This window comes from Malaclemys terrapin, chromosome 8 (genome assembly GCF_027887155.1).
Source record: "Malaclemys terrapin pileata isolate rMalTer1 chromosome 8, rMalTer1.hap1, whole genome shotgun sequence".
Classification (NCBI taxonomy): Eukaryota; Metazoa; Chordata; order Testudines; family Emydidae; genus Malaclemys; species Malaclemys terrapin.
In genome coordinates, this window is record NC_071512.1 from 43,217,156 (window position 1) to 43,241,299 (window position 24,144).

The 24,144-nt window shown below is 48.3% G+C and overlaps 1 protein-coding gene across 6 annotated transcripts in view; it reads right to left on the reverse strand.

The window, feature by feature from the left end:
• The window catches only part of LOC128842558 (transmembrane protein 121), a 183,877-nt gene that overhangs the window by 19,162 nt on the left and 140,571 nt on the right, over positions 1-24,144 (reverse strand). The window contains exon 1 of one of the 6 annotated variants that reach the window (XR_008446022.1): positions 15,306-15,406. The exons of the other annotated variants lie outside the window; for them this stretch is intronic. The gene's annotated coding sequence lies outside the window, so the exon portion shown is untranslated. Of the gene's footprint in view, positions 1-15,305; positions 15,407-24,144 lie in introns of those variants that run through there. 6 annotated transcript variants of the gene reach the window in all.

Consider the following 24,144-nt stretch of genomic DNA (forward strand, 5'->3'; position numbering starts at 1 on the left):
AGGTGCTTTATCCCAGGCTAGCTCTACTGCCTGTATGGGGGTAGATACAAGGCACCTTTATTCAAATATAACAGTGTGCACATCAGGGGAACTGAACTATATATTTGACTTTTGAATGTCACCTAATTCCACTGGCCGCCTTTGAAAATCTCACCCTCAGCGCTGGACCCTGCTCCTAGTAAGTAAACAACAAAAGTCACATTGACTTTGAGGGACACAGGAGCCTCAAGGAGCGAGGCTGGCATGGGGCAGACTTTTTAGAAAATGAATTAGTGCTAGTAAATTGTCAGTGGCCCTCTTTGAGCTGCAGTTCAGTTTCTCTGCCACGCAGCCAAACAGTTAATTCAGGAGACTGGGAGTCAGGTCTAGAAATGGCTACAAAATCAAAACTTTCCTTGTGAAAAATTTCATGGGAAACATGTCCTTTTGAAATTTGTCTGCTGAAAAACTCCAGTTTCCTGTGAGAAATTCCTCAACAAATTGAAAACAATGTTTTCATTTTATTTAGTTTTGAGCAACTTCAAAATGATGTTTTTGTTTAGTTTTGACTTGAAACATTTCTTTTCAACATTTGAAAAATAAGCATTTCAATTTTTCATTTTCAGTTTTTGGATTTGTAGGGTTTTTTCCCCCTTTCTCTCCCTTTTTTCCCCACTAGAAAAAAAACAGGAAGAAGGTAAAAAAGAGGGAGAAAAGTGAGGGGAAAACAATGTTTGAATTTTTTTTACTGTTTTTGAAAAGCAAAGGAGAGAGGGGAAAGGTCCAATTCCTCCAAATAAATCTTTTCCTGGACATTCGAATGACTCAATGAGTCGGACGACACTGGGCAGGGGCGGAGAAGTGAATGGATAGAAAGAGCAAGGCAGTGCTTGTATTGACTGATTTGATTTTCAAGGCCAGGCCCCAGGCTAGCAGGGTAACTGTTTACAGGTGCACAGCAAACAGGCCAGTGAAAGATTCAGGCCGATGTAACTGTGGTTGTCCCAGTTTTGGGTTTGCTCCTCCCCAGGGACGTGATGCAGAGCAGCAAGGAGGGGCATTGTTTGAAGAGTGAGACAGCAGCGGCATGGGCCTCATGACAAGGCTTTGGATACCACAGGAGCTTTCCTTCTGCCCCTTGACATTTGAGCTCAATCATTGCTTCAGACAGCAGAGCTAGCTCTGGCAGTAGGATGGCATGTGGCAGGACACATTGCTGACAGGGGTCAGACTGAAAGCTTCATGCTCTTCTATGGATTTCCAGCTCTGTTCAGAAGCCTGCTCCATTCTGCAGGGGCCTGCAGTTATTCCTAGCCCTTGGAGAACAAGCACATCCCCACTAGCACACACGGATCCATCCCATGTACTGAGCGTCAGTCCCGCAGTCTCACCGGTGGGGCATTTCATGAAGTATCAGCCCTCTGAGAATGATGATTTCCCACGAGCAATAGAACACTCAGTGTGTGCGCCCCAGGCACTGCTCTACCTCAGTGGGGCGGGGGGCCTGTGCTTGTAGCCACATGTGTCGGGGAAGGCTTGTTGTGTGGGGATTTGCAGCTTGCTATCAAGCAAATAATTGAGTGTGTGGGGGTGATTAGAAAAAGCCCTGCTAGGACAGCACAGCTGGCTCTGCAGCAGGGTCTCGCAGGAACCATGATGAGCAAACAGCCAGAAATGTATTCCTCTTCACCAACAGCCTTGGATTCAGCTATGCTCCAAGCCCTTCTGCATTGTGTTCCAGGGAATATTTGGGTGCTGGCGGTTTGCTAATGCAAATCCTCTGCACAAGCCCATTTTAAATGTGAATACTTCAATATCCCCTGGAAGAGAATTCCAAATCCCATGTTCGTCATATTAGAAATTCATGCTGTGTTGCTTAGTGACCTAAATCACTAGTTGGGAACAGAACCAACACAGTGGAGATTTTGAAGGTAGCATGTTAAATATTTGCAGTGTGGCTCAGTGGTTGGGGTCCTGTCTCATCTCCTGCTCTCCCCTCCCAGCAGCTCCTTCCTTGCACCGCCAATGGTGCATCAGTGAAAACGGGAGTGGACTCTTCTGAGACTCCACCTTTCTTTGTACAGACATCACTAACTACCTCAGCTCCTTGACACAAATGCGCCAAAGGCAGGGACTTCAAACCCGGGGGAACCAGGCAGCTCTGAATTTGCTTTGCTGACTTTTGTTCTGCAGAGTGAGAGGAGACCCCTGGACAGACTGGCTCCCTAGCTCCATTAGGGTGATAACCAGGGCCTGGCTGAAATGAGCTGACACATGTAACATGCGTGGTGGCTCATAGTCATCCAAGTCTTTCTCCTCCTCTGTCACTTCTGTGCGGGGAGACTTTGACAAGGGCAGCTTGACCCTGCATCCTTCCTGATAAGAATTGTGTTGAAGTTGCTGATACATGCTGTAGTAGTTTTGGGCCACGGTCGGCCTTCAGCAGGGCTGTGGAGTAGCCCACCGCCTCGCTACTGTCCGAAAAGAGCCCCGAGCCCCAATCAGGCTGGGGTAGTAATCACACAATTAGGCCAATACCCAGGCCCTTAAGCAGTGACTGGGTCGGAGTTGGTAGTAGCCCAGGCCCTAGGCCAGGGCAGGGCATCAAACAAATAGTCAAGCAAGTACCCAGGCCCTTAAGCAGGGGCTGGGTCAGGGTTTGTAGCAGCCCAGGCCCTCTCTAGGCCAGGGGAAAAGGGGGCAGTCTGCCACCCAAGGAGTGGGTGGCAGGGGGGACGCAGGCCCTCCCACTCCACTGCGTCCCAGCCCAGGACCCTAGCAGCGACGGAAACTCGCTGCTGTCAGTGGGGATCCTGGCCGCAACACACTGACATCGGTTCTGGCAGTGCAGCAGCCAGACTGGGGTCGGCTGCCCCCGGGCTACTTCCGCACTCCCCCCTCGTACGGTACCTGGGTCGTTTTAGTGTCATCGGTGCTCTCCACCAGCATGGGCTCCTCGGGGTACCGGGCACGGGGCAGGCTCGGCCAGTCCTCCTCGGGGTACTGGGCACGGGGCAGGCTCGGCCAGTCCTCCTCGGGGTACCGGGCACGGGGCAGGCTCGGCCAGTCCTCCTCGGGGTACCTGGCGAGAGGTAGGCTCAACCGGCCCGGTGAGTCAGCAGGCCGCCTGCGGCGGTTTTCCAAGCGGGAGCTCAGCCAGGGACGTCTGCTTTCTCCACTGGCCTGGGCTCCACTGAGCTCTGCAGGCGGGCTTTTGTACTTCCGGGTCGGGGCTGTGACCTCGGAGGGGCGGGCGCCGGACCCGGTGGCTCCACCCACGTTGGTAGTAGGGGAGGTTCGGCCTTCAGCGGGGCTGTGGGGTAGCCCACGGCCTCACTACATATGCATTTTAAAAAGAGCAGGAATGTCTATTGGGGTCTCAGAGCTGCAGACTCTGGAAAACCCACACCTGGTTAATCAATAGTCAGAAGGAACCTCTTGCTTGAAACTGCTTACTTAACAAGGTTTCTTTAAGGGACATGTCATTCTATTACTAATGTATAAATAAAGGGTAAAAGCTTGAGATAGTTGGACTCATTTGGGGACTCTTTTGGACTCTCCCTCTGGATACATCTTGCAGTCCCCACCTGCAGACGGAAGATTTGGCCACCGGAAGCCTGCCGCTGTGTCACTCGAGAGCCACACTCAGCTTTGGTAATTATCAAGGGTTGGGGGTGTTTTACTAACCTGTTGCGGATATGAGTAAGCGCTTGAGACTAGTAAAGTTTAGCTTTAAGTGAAAGCACTCTTGTGTTGTCCTGTTTTTGCCAGCCATCTATCGGTCAGACAGCCGTGTCTCCCCTGATTTATTTCCTGACACCTCCTCGCACAGAGTAAAGTTACCAAGAGCTTTGGGTTGAAAGAACCCCGGGTAACAACTTCCAACTGATAAATCCCCAGTTTATAGCTAAAATCCTTGTTGTTAGTCCCTAAGTGCATGACCTTGCACTTTGCACTATTAAATTTCATCCCATTTCTCCTACTCTAGTTTTCAGGGTCATCCAGATCGTCTGATATTCCAGTCCTCCTCCATATTAACAATACCTTCCAACTTTGTGTCATCTGCAAATTTTATTACCACACTCCCACTTTTTGTGCCAAGGTCATGAATGAAAATGTTAGATAAGGTTGGTCCCAAGACAAATCCTTGAGGAACTCCACTAGTAACCTCCCTCCTGCCTGACAGTTCACCTTTCAATATGACCCATTTTAGTCTTGCCTTTAACTAGTTCCTTACCCACTTTTTGAGTCTCTTATTAATTCCCATCTTCTCCAGTTCAACTAAGCTGGAAACATGCTGTGAGGGAGGGGGGCCTCCGGCTCGCTTGTTCCTGTCCCCTGCATCCAGACCCAGGCAGGGAATGGACGGGGTAGGCCACTGCCACATCCCCAGCTGGGTTCTCACAGGCAACCACTGTGCTGCACAGAGCAGCAATCTGGAGCGGGACAGGGGCCGAATGTGCCAGGGAGCAGATGCAGAAGGAGAAGGACAGAGCCACTCTACCTCCCTTGAGGGGGGGCACTTGACCTCCCATGCTCCTCTCATGCATTGCCAATGCCTGTACAAACACTGAACCAAAAGACAGTCTATGGTGAATGTAGGAATTGTGCCAATATTTATGACTCCTGTGTTCACCTCCATTTCTCTGTGAGCTTTGCACTGCTATTCACTCAGTGTGACGGGAAGGGATGAGGTGTTTGATTTGGGTAGTGGCCTGGTTGGAAACCAGAGTCATTGAACTCTAGTCAGTTTGTTACATCTATGAATGGAGGACCAGGAAGAGACAATGGGAACCCCAATGGCAGGGGCTTTCACACCTAGTGACCACCAGCCAAGTGGAAAGAGTTTCCCCCACCTCTCTGCAGGGAAGCTGGAGAACAAAGAGGAAAGGTGTCAGGGGTCAGGGTTAAGTACTGAGCTCACAGAGTTTGTCTACACAGCTAAGAAAAACCCAAAGCTGGCCCAGGCCAGCCGTCTTGGGCTCGTGGGGCTTGGGCTGCGGGGCTGTTTCATTGCTGTATAGACTTCTGGGCTCAGGCTGAAGCCTGGGCTCTAGGACTCTGTGGGGTGTGTGACAATGTCCCTGCCCCAAAGCGCTTACAATCTGAGTGCCACACAAGATTCAAGAGATGGATCTAGACAGACAGGGAAGTACAATGAGACAATCTGATCACCAGGACAGGCAGTGGTATCAGCACACCAGCAGCTTCACTATTGTCACATTTTCCATAGGCACCATGGCAGAGTGTTTTTTAGAAGGGATTTGAAGGTGGGGAGGGTGACATTTACAGGGAGCCTCCAAAGCGCAAGGGGCATCCTGGGAGAAAGCATGAAGGGACAGGTCTGAAAAAATAACAAATGGGTGCTGGGAATAGATCAAAGCCCACGGGGGACGTATCAGTGCACCATAGTAGGGTCCAGATGGCCAGTTAATGCAGGGCAGGTTAGAGCACTAGAGTGCTGCAGATTTACACCCCAGCTTGCATCCAATAAGTCTTTGTGTGGACAAGCCCGAAGACTTTGATTCGTTGTGATTTGATTTATTACAGCTAGATACTTTTAATGCACAATGCTATCTTCATCCATTTAAGCTTTATAAACACCCTCCTATAAACTGTCGTTCCTTTGCTCTCTGTCATAGAATCATAGAATATCAGGGTTGGAAGAGACCTCAGGAGGTCATCTAGTCCAATCCCCTGCTCAAAGCAGAACCAATTCCTAACTAAATCATCCCAGCCAGGGCTTTGTCAAGCCTGATCTTAAAAATCTCTAAGGAAGGAGATTCCACCACCTCCCTAGGTAACCCATTCCAGTGCTTCACCACCCTCCTAGTGAAAAAGTTTTTCCTAATATCCAACCTACACCTCCCCCACTGCAACGTGAGACCATTGCTCCTTGTTCTGTCATTTGCTATCACTAAGAACAGTCTAGATCCATCCTCTTTGGAACCCCCTTTCAGGTAGTTAAAAGCAGCTATCAAATCTCCCCTCATTCTTCTCTTCTGCAAACTAAATAATCCCAGTTCTCTCAGCCTCTCCTCATAAGTCATGTGCTCCAGCCCCCTAATCATTTTTGTTGCCCTCCGCTGGACTCTTTCCAATTTTTCCACATCCTTCTTGTAGTGTGGGGCCCAAAACTGGACACAGTACTCCAGATGAGGCCTCACCAATGCCAAATAGAGGGGAACGATTATGTCCCTCGATCTGCTGGTAATGCCCCTACTTATACACAGGGCTGCCGAGAGTGGGTTCGGGCCCCAGTGAAAAAAATTTTTCGGCCCCCCCAGCAAGGGCGGACCAGCTAAACAGGGCTGATGAGAGGTGTGGGGGGGAAGCCGGGGAAGCTGGGCCCAGAATTTTTTTGGACCCCCCAGCAAGGGTGGACTGGCTAAACAGGGCCGATGAGAGGGGGGGAAGTTGGGCCCCAGACCCCTTTCCGGACCGCCGGGCCCCGGTAATTTGTACGGCTTTCCCCCCCCTTCTTGTCGGCCCTGGTTGTGACCTAGTGTATGGGGTCGCAGCACCATTCAGGTTTGGCCCAGCTGCCCCTCCTCACTATGAAGGGGCTGCTGGGTGAAATTGGAGTGAATGGCTTATGACATGTTACATAGGGTCTGTAGTGGGGTGGACACCCGCTCCTGCCCTGAGGGGTTCGGAACAGCCCTGGGAGAAGGCTGGTGCAGGGAGAAGCAGCTACTGGGCTGATTGGGGAAGTAGCTGCAGCTGGGCCACACCCTAATCAGAGCCCAGATGACCTGTATAAAGGGGCTGGGAGAGAGAGAAGGGCCTGGCTGCAGAGAGCTAAGACAGAGTACCTGAGAGGAGTAGGGCTGGGGAAAGGCTGAGGAGCTGGGGAGCTCCAGCCTGGAAAGCCCCAGGTCTGCGGCCTAGTATTAGGCCAAGGGGTACTGGGGGTTGCAGAGGGCAACCCAGGTGTAGGCCAAGGCAGCAGGTCCAAACCCAACCTTGCCTGTGATGAGTGGCTGATACTGCAGTCTGGGCGTGGGGCTAGATGGTGACTGGCAGTAGCCTTATTCTGAGGTGAGGTGGGGTTAGTGGGTGGGGGTTCCCCTGGGAGGGGTGACCCAGTGAGTGTGGGTACTGCCAGGGGACAGCACCCAAAGCAAGGGGCACCAGGGTCCTGGGAGGGACACGGGGGCCAGTGCAAAGGACAAGGTGGATCACCGTCCTGTAGAGGTCGCTCTGGGCTGGACAGAGCTGATTCCCCAGATGACCAACAGGAGGTGCTGCAGGGGTGAGTCTGACCCCTTACACGGTCACAGTGCCATGTCATAATGCCCAGCCCTCCAGGACAATAGCAACCATCGGGTCAGTTCAGGGTGGGGTCAGTCTCCAGTGCCATGTGAAAATTTGTGTTGTACACCTCCTTTTGTCAATGCATAATATGCGTGAAAAGGCACCAGACGTACACCTAAAGGCTGTAGTCGCCTCTCTTGACCACCTATTAGCTCTGCCACTAATCTTGCTGTTTGTCATTCAAACATGTTACTCAAAACACCTGTCAATGCAGCTTTCTGCAATGTTATGTGTTTCTTTAATATTTCCTTTTATGGCCCAAATTTTCAGGAGACCTCCTTATGTGAGGACACTTCCTTTTTTTAAATGGAAAATCAGGATTTTCCTGTGTGCAATAGATAATTGTGCATGTAGATGCACTGGTATGTAGACTTGTATGTTTGTGTCTGATCTCTTCTGGAAAGTAAAAATTTCTTGCAAATCTTCTCCTTCCATATACATCTTTTGTTTGGTAATTTAATTAGAGCTTTCTCATACAGTACAGTATCAGAACTGAACCACAGTAGTTCAGTGTTTTCTTTCTACTGTTGTCATGAACATTTTCTAAAGGGCCTAGAGAATGGCCAGTGATAATAAGCTGTGACTTTTTGAAAATGTTCTCAAAGCTTCAATGGTTCTGTTGAAACATTGGCCTTTGGTTAGCTTTTACAATAAGAACTAAATGTTTATATTAATTGCTGATACAAAATGTTACAAAGTATGTTTAATTGATATGGTTAAAAATCAGTGTCTATGCTTTTAAAGTTTTAAAGAAAGGTATTGTTGATATCAGATTGCATATAGCTCCCTGCTAGTGTTGTGTAGATCTGCTGGGAGTAGCTTTTCTTCTTGCTACTTAAGCAATGCCTAAAGTGACTGATATTTCACAATATGCAGTATGCACCAAACAAAACAGAATCCCAAGCCATGAAGCCACTTCCATTCTAAAGGTATGTCTACACAGGGATAAAAACCTGTGGGTGGCTCAAGTCAGCTGTTTCAGGATTGTAGACATCAAAAATTGATGTGTAGATGTTCGGGCTTGGGCTGGAGCCCAAGCTCTGGGACCCCATGAGGGTGAAGGGTCCCAGAGCTCAGGCTCCAGCCCAAGCATCTACACAGCAATTTTTAGCTCTGTGATCCTGAATCAGCTGACCTGGGCCAGCCGCAGCTGTGCTGCGGGCTTTCCTCTTCATGGAGAGGTACCTTAAGGGACTTATGAATAACATACATCACACATGCGCTGACTTTCCAAAGTGCCAGGGGGTGCTTGACCCTCTGCTCTAACCCAGGCCCCGCCCCCACTCTGCCTCTTCCCACCATCTCCCCCTAGTGAGCCACATCCTCGCTCCTCCCTCTCCCTCCCCCCCAGCCTCCTGCAAGCTGTGAAACAGCTGTTTGCAGCAGGTGGGTGGGCGGCGTGGGAAGGGAGGGGGAGGCACTGATCCACGGGGCCCACCAGCAGGCAGGAGGTGCTGGGGAGGTGGAGGGGAGCTGATGATGGGGGGCTGCAGTGGGTGCTCAGCACCCACCATTTTTCCCCCATGAGTGCTCCACCCACGAGTCGACGCCTATGATCCACCACAAAATAATATGGAGAAATATGGGGTCAGATTGTGATGCTGTAACTTACGATAAGTGTCACCTTAAACCACAAGTGGTCCCACTGAAGTAAACGTGGATATTTGTGCAGTGAGGAACCATTCAGTATGAGTAAGGGCATTATAATCCACAATAAAATGAAATATTGAAATAATAAAAATTGAAAGAATGAAATAATAGTCCACAATAAGATGAAAATATTGGGGTAATCTAATGTTTTTATCCTTCATTTCCTGAAACGTTGATAATTCTAAAAAATAAAAATATCACTCAGATTAGCATCCAAATGCTAAGGTCCAGGCCAATCCTTGGTCCTATCAAGGTGGGGAACACAATATATGCCCTAACTCAGCAAGTCACTTAAGATCATGCCTAATTTTAAGTATGTCAATAGTTCCATCAACTTCAATGGGACTACATGAATGTTTAAAATTAGGCATAAAGTCTTTCGGGCCTGGTCTATATTTTTTGTTCTGTTTGTACAGCACCTAGCACAATGGGACCCTGGTCCATGACTAGGGCTGGTAGATGCTACCGCAATAAAAACAATAATATACTTACATACCTCACTGAATTGGAGTCTTACTTTTCTACCCTAGGAAGCTGATGGATTCCACTGTGTTTCAGACCCTCCAAAAGATGTCACAGTTCAGCCCTTAATAATTTTTCAACTCCAGCTTAAATCATCCTAAATTGTTCCTACAAATCCTTCCCTTAAAATTAATCCAGAATCTAAGAGCCATACAGCACACACAGCTACCTTTTTATTTGTTGTTATAGAAGCATGTGTATGGTTAATCCCTTCTCTTTGTGATCTGCATTGGTTGTAACCAGTTTTCTTCAGTATAAGATTTTGGTTATGGTATATATAGCCCTTAATTATCTAGGCCTACAGTATTTTAATACTTGTCCCTTACCTCGTTTGCCTTGAAGGAAAATAAGGGGAGGGACAATGCCTAAAGTACCTGTAATGCAAATGAGTTTGGATGGCTTTGATCTCCATCTGAGGCTCCTTTCCAAAGACAGTCAGGCCAAGGGAGGGTCTTGTAGATTTAGGGATCTTGAATATGACACTTCCTTTTCAGAGTTCCTCTGTGGCTGTCATCAAAATTATCTGTAAGGCCTTTCTACTCGGGTCAGTGCATGTTTTGTACATAAATAAGAGCACTAAGAAAACATGGGAGCAGTAGGGTAAACAGCAGAAGGAAATATTTTATTAAAGTAAGCAGCATGGAACATATGTCCGTATACAAATGTCTCTGGATCTCTGGGCCTAGTCTCCATGGATCCCAGGTACTATGAGTCAGGAGTCTACAACATCTTTACCACCTAGCAGAAGATGAGTCTGAAGTTCTGTGAAGTGAACCATGTAGAGTTTCCAGGGTCCCCCTACCCCCAGATCCCACAACAGGATAAGGCAGCCCAAAGAAAGCAAAAAAATTAAAACAACTTTACAATTTCAGCCTAGTAATGGGAACAGAAAAGCATGGACTGGTTCCTGGGGTAATGACAGGTAGAAAGGTGTATGAAAAATAATTGTGAGACGCTGATGGGAGGGAAGCTGCACTGTTGACAAGCACTGAAATACAGGAATATGGCAGTGATTTCAAAGGTCTGTGGAGACAAGCGACAATGAGGACAACAGAAGAAAAATATTAAAATGAAAGAACTGAGTATAAACACGATGTGTATATTGCTTTTTAAACTGTGTGGTCACTTGGTAGTGATGGTCCCTGAAGCAGATACCTAATGGTCCAAGTCCTTTATCAGAATAAATGATAGGGCAGTTTATACACAAGCACATGCTAAACATTTAGCTCTATTTTTCCCCTTCTCTGCTATGTGTTAGAAACAATAATTGCAATATAGAAGGAGAGCAAATTCACAGCAAGTTCTGGCAAGGGATTACCATTTTCAGGAATAATTAATTTAGTGTCCATACTCAGGGAGAGACACAATCTTGTCAGTAACATCTTTGCAACACAGCTGAATTAGGGGATTTTCTGGAAGGGACTGTTCTAGCACATTCATTATTAAAATGTATGACTCATCAGACATGGTACAGTACAAAATATACAAGAAATGTGGTGACTTGCTTGTGACTTTATTGGAAGTAATTGCATACTGCAGCATGGGGAAAATCTGTGCCATGGCTTAAAAGGGCTTGATCCTACAAGTTGTTAAGTAACCTTCGCTTTGTTTGGCAGGGTTAGTAAGTAAGACTGTGGTAAATGATTCAATAACTGTCCATTACAAGGTTTCTTGTACTCTTTTCTGGAGCATCTGCTATTGGCCACTGTCAAAGGCAGTATACTAGACTAGATGGACCACTGATCTGCTCTGGTGTGACGGTTACTTTGTTCCATTTGAATCCAAATCTTCAGAAATGAAACAGTGAATTAATCTGTTGCCCTAATCTAGATCCCTAACCAATGGATATCTGGCTTTATTGTATTTTTTGACTTGAAGTAAAGCAAAATGTTTCCACATGCTATAGGGATTCCGGAGATTCTGTTTTAGGCCACCAATGTACATGCCATCAAATTTGTAATATTTTAGATTTTGTCTCTGAATTTCAAAAAGACCTCAAAGTTGGACTCAACTTTGCACCTGCATTTTTCTGCCTGCAAATAATTGCAGCTGTACTTTACAGCACTTAGTTGTCCAACTATCTGAGTTGCAAATGGTGTCAGGTAGATGGACATCACTAGGCTATAAAATAAGCCCACAATTACTTTAGTCTTCAAAACTGTGCCTCCAATTATGTGCGGCTATAAAAGTCTACACCAAATATCAGTTTTTCTGAAAGAGAAGGGGTTTAATGTGCAAATGCTCACCCCAAAGGAAAATAAACTATATTAAATAAAATTCTTAAACAATTTTATAAGATCTTCATGTTGATCATATAATAGCATGCTCTTATACAAAAGCTACTCATGCAGTTGTAATGATACAGAAGCACCCAGGGCCGCCGAGAGCGGGTTTGGGTCCCGGTGAAAATTTTTTTTCAGACCCCCCTCTCCCCCTCCCAGCAAGGGTGGACCAGCTAAACAGGGCCAACAAGAAGGCGGGGAAGCCGGACCCCCTTCCGGACCGCCGGGCCCCGGTAATTTGTACCGGCTTCTCCTCTCTCGTCGGCCCTGCTTATATAGCCCAAAATGCTGTTAGCCTTCTTGGCAACAAGGGCAAACTGACTCATATCCAGCTTCTCGTCCACTGTAACCCCTAGGTCCTTTTCTGCAGAACTGCTGCTTAGCCACTCGGTCCCTAGTCTGTAGCAGTGCATGGGATTCTTCTGCCCTAAGTGCAGGACTCTGCACTTGTCCTTCCTGTCACTGCTTATCTATCTTTAAATTCTGCTTTGGTGAATAAAACCTATATATTTATAGCTAGGCTTGGAAGGATTTGATTTTTATTGGTAAATGTCGGTAAACGTACATTCACTGTACACACAGAAACCAACAAAAATATTTCCAGAGATAATTGAAATGTACAACTATGCTGAGTAAGAAAACTGCTGCTTCAGAACTTATTAAAGTTCTATTTATTTATTTACTTTCTATATTTTGACACGTGATGCTGACAATTTGTGTTTTTAATGGCTATAAAGCTTTAACTTTCTGAATCTTAACATCCACTGTCATTAAATAATTATCCAAGTGTCCCTATTACCTGACCCCCTTAATTTCCTACAACTGTGAACGTTTAAATAGATAAACATAAAAAAAATACTTAAACCCCCTCATTTTGTGCGGGTGTCACAATTTTTATTGATCCAAATAGAAAAAAATATTGAAAAGAACTATTGATATTATCAATCTGAATGAATCCCCCCAAGCCTGTTTCTAAATATCTGAAGCCTGTTTTTTTAGAAAAGGACCTCAGAATTCAACCACCACTGAAATGGGCAACTGGCGTATTAAATTCCTGCAGCCAGTGTGCCTGCTTTATACCATATTCATCCTCATGCTTTGGCACCGGGCTGACACCACGTCTCAATCCCTCTGCTAAAACCTCTTCGCTCTCGGTACGTGGCTCATTTACTCTCCCACAGCTGGGAGGGCTGAACTAAGCTTTCTTCAGTGCCCCATGGATGCTGCTGCCCGGTTGGCATTGCTGGGCTCACCCTTCCAGGTGCTCAGAGTATGCCCGTTGCACTTCCCCCATCCACGTGTCAGTCTCTTGGGGGGAAGGGTTCAGTGCAGCCTGTGATATGGGGATCCTGGTGTTATGCCCACTGGGGTCACAATTCACCTAGTTGTGTCCAAAACCACTGCTCACTCTTTGACTGAGGCATCCCAAGATTTGTGGTGTCAGGCAAGTGCTGCCAGGAACCAACAAAAAGCGAAAGTTGGGAAGAGCTGCATGCAAAGGTATAGCAACAGCTGAGCTGACTGCAAAAGAGTCTCATTAGTGGAAACAGATGGCTCCTGAACCCAGCTCTACCTGGCAAATTAGATACAATTATTTCAGTGATTTCAATTCTGCTATTAAAAATGAGAGAAGCAAAGCTCTACAGAACATATGTCACCCAGTTAGTCAGGATGCGTAAAGAGTCATTTTCCCTTTAATTGCCTTGATTTATTCCAGCTTTACTGGATGTAAATCTGAATCCCCCTTCATTTACTCTTTCATTAGTGAAACAAACTGATTCTTGTAGGCCTTACACAATCCTCTCCACTGGGTTTGTCTTCAGATCGCGTTTCTGATGCAGCACTAGGCTCTGAGCAGCCGTTCAACACCCAGGCAGGAAGAAGTGGTAGCCTGTTCTAGGTGGAAGGTCTAACAGCTCCTGGAAAGGCAAGTGGCCTGTGGTCCTACCATGAGGCCATATTTTACCAGGGACACACATTAGCTTTACAACAATTGTCAGTATTCTCTATTCCTCCTTGGAAGCTGGTGCCATATTTGCTTTCCTCCAATCTCTGGGGCTTCTCGGTTTCTCCAGAACTTTTAAAAAAGATTTGCCAGCATTGTCTAGAATCCTAGGGCTAGAAGAGACCGCAAGGGTCATCTAGTCTAATCCCCTGCCAAGATGCAGGATTTGTTCTGTATAAAAGGTTCATCATTAGTTTATTCCAGCTTCACCCTGGATGCATGTCCTCTAGACCATTTGATTTGTCTGGGCATTGGCCAAAGCCAGAGAAATAAATGGCTAGATTGCCATTGAGTTAAATGGGGTTTGGAAAGTACGCATGCTTTCCAAATTCAAAAGCTTAGTATGTCAGCCATTTTTGAGTCATCCTTAATTTAGAATAATAGAAGATTAGGGTTGGAAGAGACCTCAGGAGGTCATCTAGTCCAATCCCCTGCTCAAAGCAGGACCAACACCAACTAAATTTACTGCTCTGAACCCCTCACTTTCTTTTTAGTGCATCTTTTCCCATTGATAAATGTATTAAGGCCTTTCTCATTCTCCTGGCACTGTAACTCATTATGCTGTTATGCCCCTCCACACCTGAGCTGACTGTGTGTCCTTGTTTGAGTATTTCCTTGCTTTTCCATTACCATTTCAATGGTTTCTCTTACCCTCAGTCTTTGGCGGCCCTGCATGAAGTCACGTTGGCTGCTCCTTGTTCCTGGTGTTCTTTAGCAGAACCACAGCTTGTTTCAACATACTTAGTCTGGGCTATCCCACAGATGTCCTTCCTTCCCTTGGACCTTGCTCACAAGACACCACACTCTGCTGGTCTCTGCATTTGTGCATACTGGGGTGGAATGCACAAGACGCTACCAACCATCACTTGTGCCTCTCATGTCGCCATTGGCCACAAGTGCACTATGCACTCTCCCCTTGGTGCTAGACATTCAGGTAGGGGCAGGGCAGGACATTTTAAGAGCAATGCATTGGCTGTTCTCCTGGAGTGGAATCCGGGCCCCACTGACATCAGTGGGAGTTTTGCCATTGACATTGGTGAGGCTAGGATTTCACCTCTAAAGCTTGCTCCACACTGCAGCAATCCAGGTCAGTGGATCTGCACAGGAGCCCATCCCTGGCCTTTGGTCATTCCTCTGAGTAAACCCCAGTCAAAGGCAAGTCAATGCCTGGGCAATGGAGATTCTCTATGGGTTTTGTTCTGTTCACGGCCTTATTCCCCTTTCACCTGGCACTAACATGGCCTATGGATGAGTAGTAAGACTAAGAGGACCTTGCACCCTGAGTCTGCGGGATCCTGCAGCAGATATGTCTTTACCCCTTGCAGCCTTTTCTTTCCATATGGTGCCATCTCCAAGTGACAGCAAAGACCCTGCAGTAACAGGAAGGACAGTGTTGTGACTAGGACATGGGCCGGGGGTCCCAGGGTATCTGGGATCATTTCTTGACTTTCTGTGACCTTGTGCATGTCACTTTCCCATCGGTGAAATAGGGATAATGGCACTTCCCTACCACACCAGCATGCTGTGATGAGAAATTCCCAGCTACTTACTGCATGGAGGACTGGGCAGAGCTGGAAGCAAGGATTTCCACATTTGTTTTCACTCTGAATCAGGGCAGAACGTTGAATTATCAGCATTCATCACAGACCGAAGCAAGCTTCTGTTGGGAAATGTTTCTTTGTCAGGCAGTGTTGAACTGTGCCCGCCTGAGCTGCCATAGTCACCGCTGACCCTCACTCCCATCCCAAGGAATCCATTGTGTTCTGGGCTGTATGACCCCTCCCCTTGGATAAGCCGGTAAGCTTTTGATTTTGGACATACTCTCTTATGGGGAGGGCTACATCTTCCACAATGTACCATGGTGGCTCAGCGGGACATTTCAATGGCAAATTCCTGACCAGCCAAAGTGACGGGCACTATATAAATGCCTAGATAGACATATTACAACAACAACAAAACAGTTGATGCGTTGTTTTTCCGGCTGCTCTTTCTGTTCTGAACGTGATTTCTTTGAATGGTTTTAACGAGCTCTGCCATGCACAGAATCTCTCCTTCACTGTACGTAAAGTTCTGCCTTCCCCACTGCCCGGTCCTGATGGCTAATAGTGTCTTGCTGCTTTGCACGGAGATTAAGCAAAACTACAGCTCATCCTTCCAGGTGACAGTATTACTCACAATTCAGCTGATTGTTCCCCAGAAATGCAATCTATTAATGATAAAGCCACCTACTCTCCGCAGAGGTCAGAGCTGAACAGTGGTGCTAATTGAATAATTTGCAGTCCCTGATCACTACAGTCCCCTGAAAGAAAAAAACATAAATCCTACTCCCCCAATGCCCACACAATCACTCACTTCCACTTATCCGCTCTGGACACCATCATTGAACACCTGCTTTCATGCTAGTCAGTTTAGAAATTCATTGCACAAAACTGAAAAGAGCCACAGATTTGGGGACTCTTTGAAATTTCCCATTCAGCTCCATATGGTTTCTTCCAGAATTCACTGTGACCTTCCCCAAATCCTCATCCTTTGCATGAACCATGGATGCAACTTTTACAGGCTTGAAACCACAATTTGCACCTTACACCTCCTGGTCCCATTTTCACCAGAGACCTTTGCATTATTTTTTCATGCTCATGTAAATGGAAGTGACGCACAGCTGACATGAGAAGGCAATTATTGATGAATAAAAAACAACCTTTTGTCTCTTTTGTGAGGAAACAGTGGAAAAATCAGAGGTGGAGTGGGCTGCTTTTCAAAATGCTGCAGCAGCTTTGCTAACAACAAGCATGATTTTTTTAACAATACTAATTATACATTCTCCCTGTTAACACTCTTCATTGATAAAACCAAATTTTAAGATGCTAGTACTATTAACATGAGAATGGACACCCTGGGTCAGAACAACAGTCCATCTCACCCAGTATCCTGTCTTCCGACAGTGGCCAGTGCCAAAATCTTCAGAGGGAATGAAGAGAACAGGAACATTTATTGAGTTATCCATTCCCTGTCATCCAGTCCCAACATCTGGCAGTTGGAGATTTAGAGACACCTGGAGCATGGGGTTGAATCCCTGATCATCTTGGCTAATAGCCATTGATGGACCGATCCTCCAGAAACTTATCTAATTGTTTTTAACCAAGTTATATTTTCGGCCTTCACAACATCCCCTGGCAATAAGTTCCACAGGTTGACTGTGCATTCTTTGAAGTACTTGCTTCCTTTTGTTTGTTTTAAACCTGCTACCTGTTAATTTCATCTGGTGACCCTGGATTCTTGTTACACGGAGTGGTACATAACACTTCCTTATTCACTTTCTCCACACCACTCATGGTTTTATGCACAACTGTATGGAAGGCCGGGTAGGGAAGGCTGTGCCTCCCCAAACAGTCTGGCCCCTGCCTCCTATCCACCCCCTCCCACTTCCTGCCCCCTGATTACCCCCCATAGAATCATAGAACATCAGGGTTGGAAGGGACCTCAGGAGGTCATCTAGTCCAACCCCCTGCTCAAAGCAGGACCAATTCCCAACTAAATCATCCCAGCCAGGGCTTTGTCACGCCTGACCTTAAAAACTCCTAAGGAAGGAGATTCCACCACCTCCCTAGGTAACCCATTCCAGTGTTTCACCACCCTCCTAGTGAAAGTTTTTCCTAATAGCCAACCTAAACCTCCCCCACTGCAACTTGAGACCATTACTCCTTGTTCTGTCATCTGTTACCACTGAGAACAGTCTAGATCCATCCGCCCCCTCTCAGGACCCCTGACTTCCCTCCTGACCCCTATCCACATCCCCGCCCCCTGACAGGCCCCCCGGGACTCCCACTCCTCCCTGTTCCCCATCCCCTGACCGCCCCCCCAGATCCTCCATCCCATCCAACCACCCCCCTCCTCCCTGACTGCCCCCCAGGACCTCCCACTCCCTTACTCAACCCCCCCACTCTCCGCCTCCTTACCAGCAGCAGGAGCTTGTAGCCACGACCCGCTAGAGCCAGCTGCGCTCCCCACCCTGCCCAGCGGGAGCGGCAGGCCAAAGTGCGGCCTGCGTGACGGTGTAGCAGTGGGGGAGGGGCTGGAGACTAGGCTCCCCAGCTGGGAGCTCAGGGGCCAGGCAGCACAGTCCCACGGGCCAGATCTGGCCCATGGGCCATAGTTTGCCCACATTTGGTTTAGAGTCTCTTTGAAGGGTACAGCCACCGCAAACTCACATAATTGAGCAGATCTGCACCTGAGAGAGGGCAATAGCGCGCGCTCTCTCTCACTCGCATGCACGCACACTATATTGAAGGTATGAACAAGTACACAACATCCTTGTCCCCACCATGCCCTGCTGCCTTTCTCTGCCCATGAATTGCCATGTTGTGGTCCCCCACAGGGCTGAACTGCATGCCCCATACCTGGCAATGGGCAGGTGTTGGTCTATGGCAAGATGGCAGAGCTGCTATGGGTTGTGGCGGGCACAGGAGGAGAGATGCAAGAGAATGGACAGTGGGAGACTGGACAATGGGAGACTGGACAGAGAAGGGGAAGGGCCAGAAGAGCAGGTGGCCAAGTGAGAGGAGGCAGGGGGAGGGAGACCTCAGACTTGGAGAATGGGTGAGGGAAGGCTGGTTGGGGGCGGGGAGGAAACCAGGGTGGTATGCACCTTCTGGAGAAGGAAGCAGTTGGCAGGATCGGGGAGTGGGAAAGCTTTGAGGGAAAGGCACTTTAGTACTATGGTTGCCCTCCCAGCACAGGGGCCCAACTCGTCGGGGCAGCACCGCGTCCATTTCCCCACTGTTCTACTTGTAGCAGGCTGAAAGATCCATCTGGGGCCAATGCTGCTGCTATGTGTAGCTTGGAGCCCTGCTGGTTGGAAATGTAGCAGACATGCCTCTCCTTGGGGTCGCTGTGCAGCACACACACAGTAGAGGCCAGAGCCCTTCTCCCCTGGCAGGTCAGGCGCGGCATGCTCACCCCCAGTCAGCCCACAGATCCCAGTACGGTCTGGAAAGGAAGGAGCTCACTAGTGGAGGGAGCGTGGCTGCAGAATGCCTGTTTACTCATACAGTGTCACTTCACCTTACTACTGTGCCATGCAACCTCTCGGTGCCCAGAGAGGCGCACACACAGTGCCCAGGGCAGGTGCCAGACTGCAGCTCCTGCTCAGCTCCTTCGCCCTGGAGATGCTGGGACCCACTGATTTATATGCTCAGTGCTCCCTTTCCAGAACCTTTCCTGCCATTGCATTGATGCAGGCTCCTGCGGACAGTGAAGCCGGGAGGTCAGTAAGGAACACGCAATCTCCCCAGGTCCTGATCCGGGCCTTGCTGAGCTGCTCAGTGAATGGGGCAGGGAAGCTGTGACGTTATTGACATAATCTCTAACTGTATAGATCACTGTTGCAACCACTGTTATATATTTGCAGAAAATATTGTATAAAAGTTGTTGTGTAAGGGGTCTATGGAGAGGTTATGGTTTGCTGGTTATGATTATGCTGTCTATATGTGTATCATTTTAGTAGTTGAAGTTATGAATATTGGCTCTCTATGGTCTGTATTTCAAACTTATGCTATGCTTCTGGGTGACACCCCAGACCAGCTGGTTTCAGCTCTGCCTAGCCTGCTTGATGGCCCATTAAGGACCATCAGCTATACAACTGACCCATTGAGAGAAGGCAGATACGCCTTGTGACTCAAAGTATGCAGGGACTTGCCCATGTGACTCCAGACTCCATTTTGCTGTAATTTTCCATAGTAAGAACGAAGAGGTGTTCTTACACCTGGAAAAGACTATAAAAGGCTGATGCCTCATCTCCATCTTGTCTTCAATCCTGCTTCATACCTCTGGAGGGACTTTGCTACAAACAGAAGCTCTACCCAAAGGACTGATGACCCATCCCAGCTGTGGATGTACTCCAGACATTTGATTTGAACCTGCAGTTTATTCCATCACTGCTACAAGCCTGAACCAAGGACTTTGCCATTAATATGTAATTGATTCCATTTAACCAATTCTAGCTCTCATCTATATCTTTTTCCTTTTATGAATAAACCTTTAGATTTTAGATTCTAAAGAATTGGCAACAGCATGTTTTGTGGGTCAGATCTGATTTGTATATTGACCTGAATCTGGGGCTTGGTCCTTTGGGATCGAGAGAACCTTTTTTCATTTACTGGGGCATTGGTTTTCATAACCATTTGTCCCCATAATGAGTGGCACTGGTGGTGATACTGGGAAACTGGAGTGTCTAGGGGAATTGCTTGTGTGACTTGTGGTTAGCCAGTGGGGTAAGAACAAAGTCCTCTTTGTCTGGCTGGTTTGGTTTGCCTTAGAGGTGGAAAAATCCTAGCCTTGGGCTGTAACTGCCCTGTTTGAGCAATTTGTCCTGAGTTGGCACTCTCAGTTGGGTCCTGCTAGAACCAGCATCGTTACAGGAGCTCCCTGCCTGTTGTACACCTTAACCTGCTACCCCAGCTTTGGACCGGCTTCCTGCTCCCTCTCCCCTAGAAGGGGTTGCTGGAGTGACTGCACCGCCTGGCCTGGATGCACTTCCCCATGTCCCCACAGCTGAGTGGGCAAGGCATTAAAGGGGTGTATATGTGGGGGGGAGAGGCTCAGCCTGCCCTGGCTGCTGTTTGGGGAGATGGGATGCTCCTGCCCAGTGGGCCCTTTTCCTGCAACCTGTGTCACAGCCCGCATGATGGGGCCCTGTCGCACATTCTGCATGGCTGTGCAGCCCCAGTGTTTCACTGCGGGACAGAGATTTCTTGCACTGGGAAAGCAAGCGTTGCTCCACTGGCATCAATGGCATCACCCTGACGCAGCAGGGAGGAGAGTCGGGCCCTGAGTGGGTGAACACAGCCCTCCAGTTGGGGGGCTAATCTGGCCTGGGGGCACCTGCCACTATCCAACCCCCTGACAGATTTGAAAAGACCCTTCACCATGTATCTCCGGCTCTGGGTGCTGCTCAGCCCACTCATGTTCCTAACGGGTCTGTCTCCTTTCTCATGTTTCCCTGTGGCCTGTTACTGGCCCAGCAGGCCGGGGAGCACCCACTCTGAGGAGGCACACATCAGGAGTCTCATTAGAATGCCCTGTTCCAGATGCATGCTCCTTTCTGAAAAACCGGGCCCAGTCTCTAGACAGACGTGACTCGTGCACAAGGTGAGCAGAATGTGTCCAGCCATTCTGGAGAAGGAGGTGTATACAACCCACATTCTTCCCCTCTGAGGTAGGCTTCTGGCTCACACATCATACCCCACATCCCAGGCCTTGGGCCCTGGCCATGACCTGGATGGGACTGATGCCCTCTGGACTCAGCCTGCTCATTCTTTGCATCAAGACAGCAGAAGAGCTACAGAGCTGGCCAGGAGCAAAGGGTGGGGGATGGGCTGTGACACAGAAGCCTTGCGAGCAGAGGGCAGGAAGCAAATGACAGGTGTAATTGGGTGAGAAGGAGCAGCTCAAGCTGATGGGAATAAGCCCCAAGGAGAAGACTTTGGAAGACAGAGCCTCAGGTGGGAGGAACTGGGCCCAGCGGGGGTCAGGGTGGAAGAGCCTCTCTGTACTTGAACTTTGAATGGAACTTTAAAGAGAAGCCAGGTCCCTGGGGAGCTTGAGGCTGTTTGTCTTTTGGGGACGGGGTGCTCCAGAAGGGATGATCTTTTTGTTAAACAACTTAGAAGGAGCAGCCAAACCGTGCTGGGTGGGGTTTTTTTTCTTCTTTTTGAGAAGCCCTGAGAAGGGGAAACTGAGGCAGCAGAGCCACCTCCATTCATGAGTGGGCACTCAGGAGGCAGCAGCCTGGCCACAGAAGGGTTTATTTGGGATGGGATCAGCTAAATAGAGAGCCAAAGGATGGAAGAGGGGCCATAGGAGGCAGAGGGCGATGGGGACAGGACAAGGGTGACCAGGTGTCCGGTTTTCAACTGGAACACCAGGTCAAAAAGGGATCCTGATCACTCTGGTCAGCACCACTGACCGGGCCGTTGATTGTCCGGTTAGTGGTACCAAATGGCGGGGCTGGCAGGCTCCCCGCTACTCTACATGCCATGTGGCTCCCGGGGAGCAGCTTTCACATCCCTGCTCCATGGAATCCCCGCAACAAGCGCTGCCCCATCAGCTCCCATTGGCTGGGAACTGAGGCCAATGGGAGCTGCGAGGGCGGCACCTGCGGACGGGGCAGCGTGTAGAGCCGCCTGGACGTACCTCCGCTTAGGAGCCACTGCTACTGGGAGCTGCTTGAGGTAAGCGCTGCCCAGAGCCTGCATCCCTGACCCCCTACTGGACCCTAACCCCCTGCCCTAGCCCTGATCCCCCTCCCACCCGCTGAACCCCTTGATCCCAGCCTCTCCCTAGAGCCTGCACACCCAGCCGGAGCCCTCACTCTCCTCTTCGTGCTCCAGCTCTGATCCCCTTCCTGTCCTCCAAACCCCTCGGTCCCAGCCCAGAGCACCCTCCTGTACCCCAAACCCCTCATCCCCAGCCCCACCCCATGGCTGGGGCTCCTAGGCACTACTAGAACACAAAGCAATAATAATGCTAATCCTAAATTGTTTGTGGTGTGTTAATAAAAAATTCCCTTCAGCCACCCAACAGGAAACATTTCAGTCAACTAGTTTTTGCTGAAGTTGTAAGGGGGTGCAAACTGAGAATGCGAATGAAAGCGGATATATTGGCAGAAAAATGGGCCAGAGTTATGAATGCAAATTATGACTCTTTGCATCTGACAGCTCCAGTGTTTCACATGCAGTGAGAATGGCCAGTGAGGCAATGAGACTTACAGTGGAATGAACGATCAAGGCCACGGTTACTAAATCTCCAGACTTGGCTGCGATGGGATCGAACCCCACAGGCTCACAGCTAGTCTCATTCTGACAGATGCTCAACATTTTTCCAGTGCAAATCTCCCTCCCCCTTTCTGCTGATCCCTTTCCTTGCTGAAGCTTCTGCCAGAACATAAACGAGGTCCCCTCTCACCCACCTTCTCTGACACACTCTCCTTGAGTACACGGTGCCACTGCTAGAAAGACAATGGAAGATGGTGTCTGTAGATCAGCGTGGAGAGCCCCCTCCATGTCAGAGCCCAGCCCCCTGACACAGGTGTGCACAACACACACCTGCCAATGGACAAGTTAGTATTCATCATGCCACTCCCGGCGGACAAGCTGGCTGTTCTGAGTGCATGTGTGCAGGGGCTGCTTGCTCATTTACATTCCATGGCTTTCCCCATGAATCCCTCACCATGCTTTTTCTGGCACCTTTGCTCTTCTCTCTCTGTTGGTCTCCTTGCAGTCACTCCTTGGTTCTCAGATACTAGCCCCTTTTTATGGGCTGTAGGTAGAGAGCAGTCAGAGCAAACACACAGGGAGCACTGATGATGTTACAGTTTAGCTTTGAATCAGTCAGCATGTTCTATTCTGACAGAGATGGAGATCTGCAGCCCAGAACTAAGCCTAGGGACAGAAGATTCCCTTCCTGGGCCATCAACACTCTCTTGCCATTCATCTCTAAGGAGAAAGAATTTGTCCTTCTAGAAAGCTTCCCTCAAAGCACTTGGCAAATATGGATTAGCTGAGCCCTGCATCCCCCCTTTGAGGAAGGCCCAGTAAATGTCCCTCTTAAAGCGGAACAGACTTCCTCAGAGTCACACAGGAAGTGTGGCAGAACTAGGAAGAGAACTCAGGAAACGGAACACCCCCACCAAAAGCAATGACATGGGGGGAGAGTAGGTGCTTTTCCTCTACACCTGGCTAGGGCTGGCTACTGGGGCTTTGTTGCGCCCGGTCAGTTAAATGGATCTGAAGAGTTTAGGAGCGGGTTTTGTCCACAGAGACATAGACAGACAGTCAAAATATTTTCAACAAATAGTAAATTTGCTGAGAAATGCATTTTGGGGGCACAAACTATTCACAAATTCAGCAAACCGTTTTGGCCCTGATTTTTGGGGGGGAGAGGGCAGATGTTGAAAGATTTTGTTTTGACACTTTCAAAATGAACCGTTTCGACATTTGGTTCTGAATCAACCTTTCATTTCAAAATGTCCCTTTGATTGACATTTTGTTTTGAAATGATTCATTCAGCCCAAAGAAATGTTTGCTTGTTTAGTCAATAAATTGGAAAAAAAAAGTCTATTTTAATTTAAAATTAACCAAATTTGAGATGTTTCAGTTTGGTCACCAAACCGAGACTCAGTGCTTTGCTCAGCTCTGTTGGTAAATGTTCTGGCTGGAACATTTGACCATCTATCTGTTTTAACTGGTGCTCTGAAAGTGGGGTTACTCCGGTGCAAATGTAGCAGCTACTTTTGTTCATCCTTGTTGTTCAAGCTAATAATAGCATCTGTGTGCAGCACGTGAAGGACAATAAACTAGGAGAGATTATCCTGAGCCTCCGAACAAGGACATA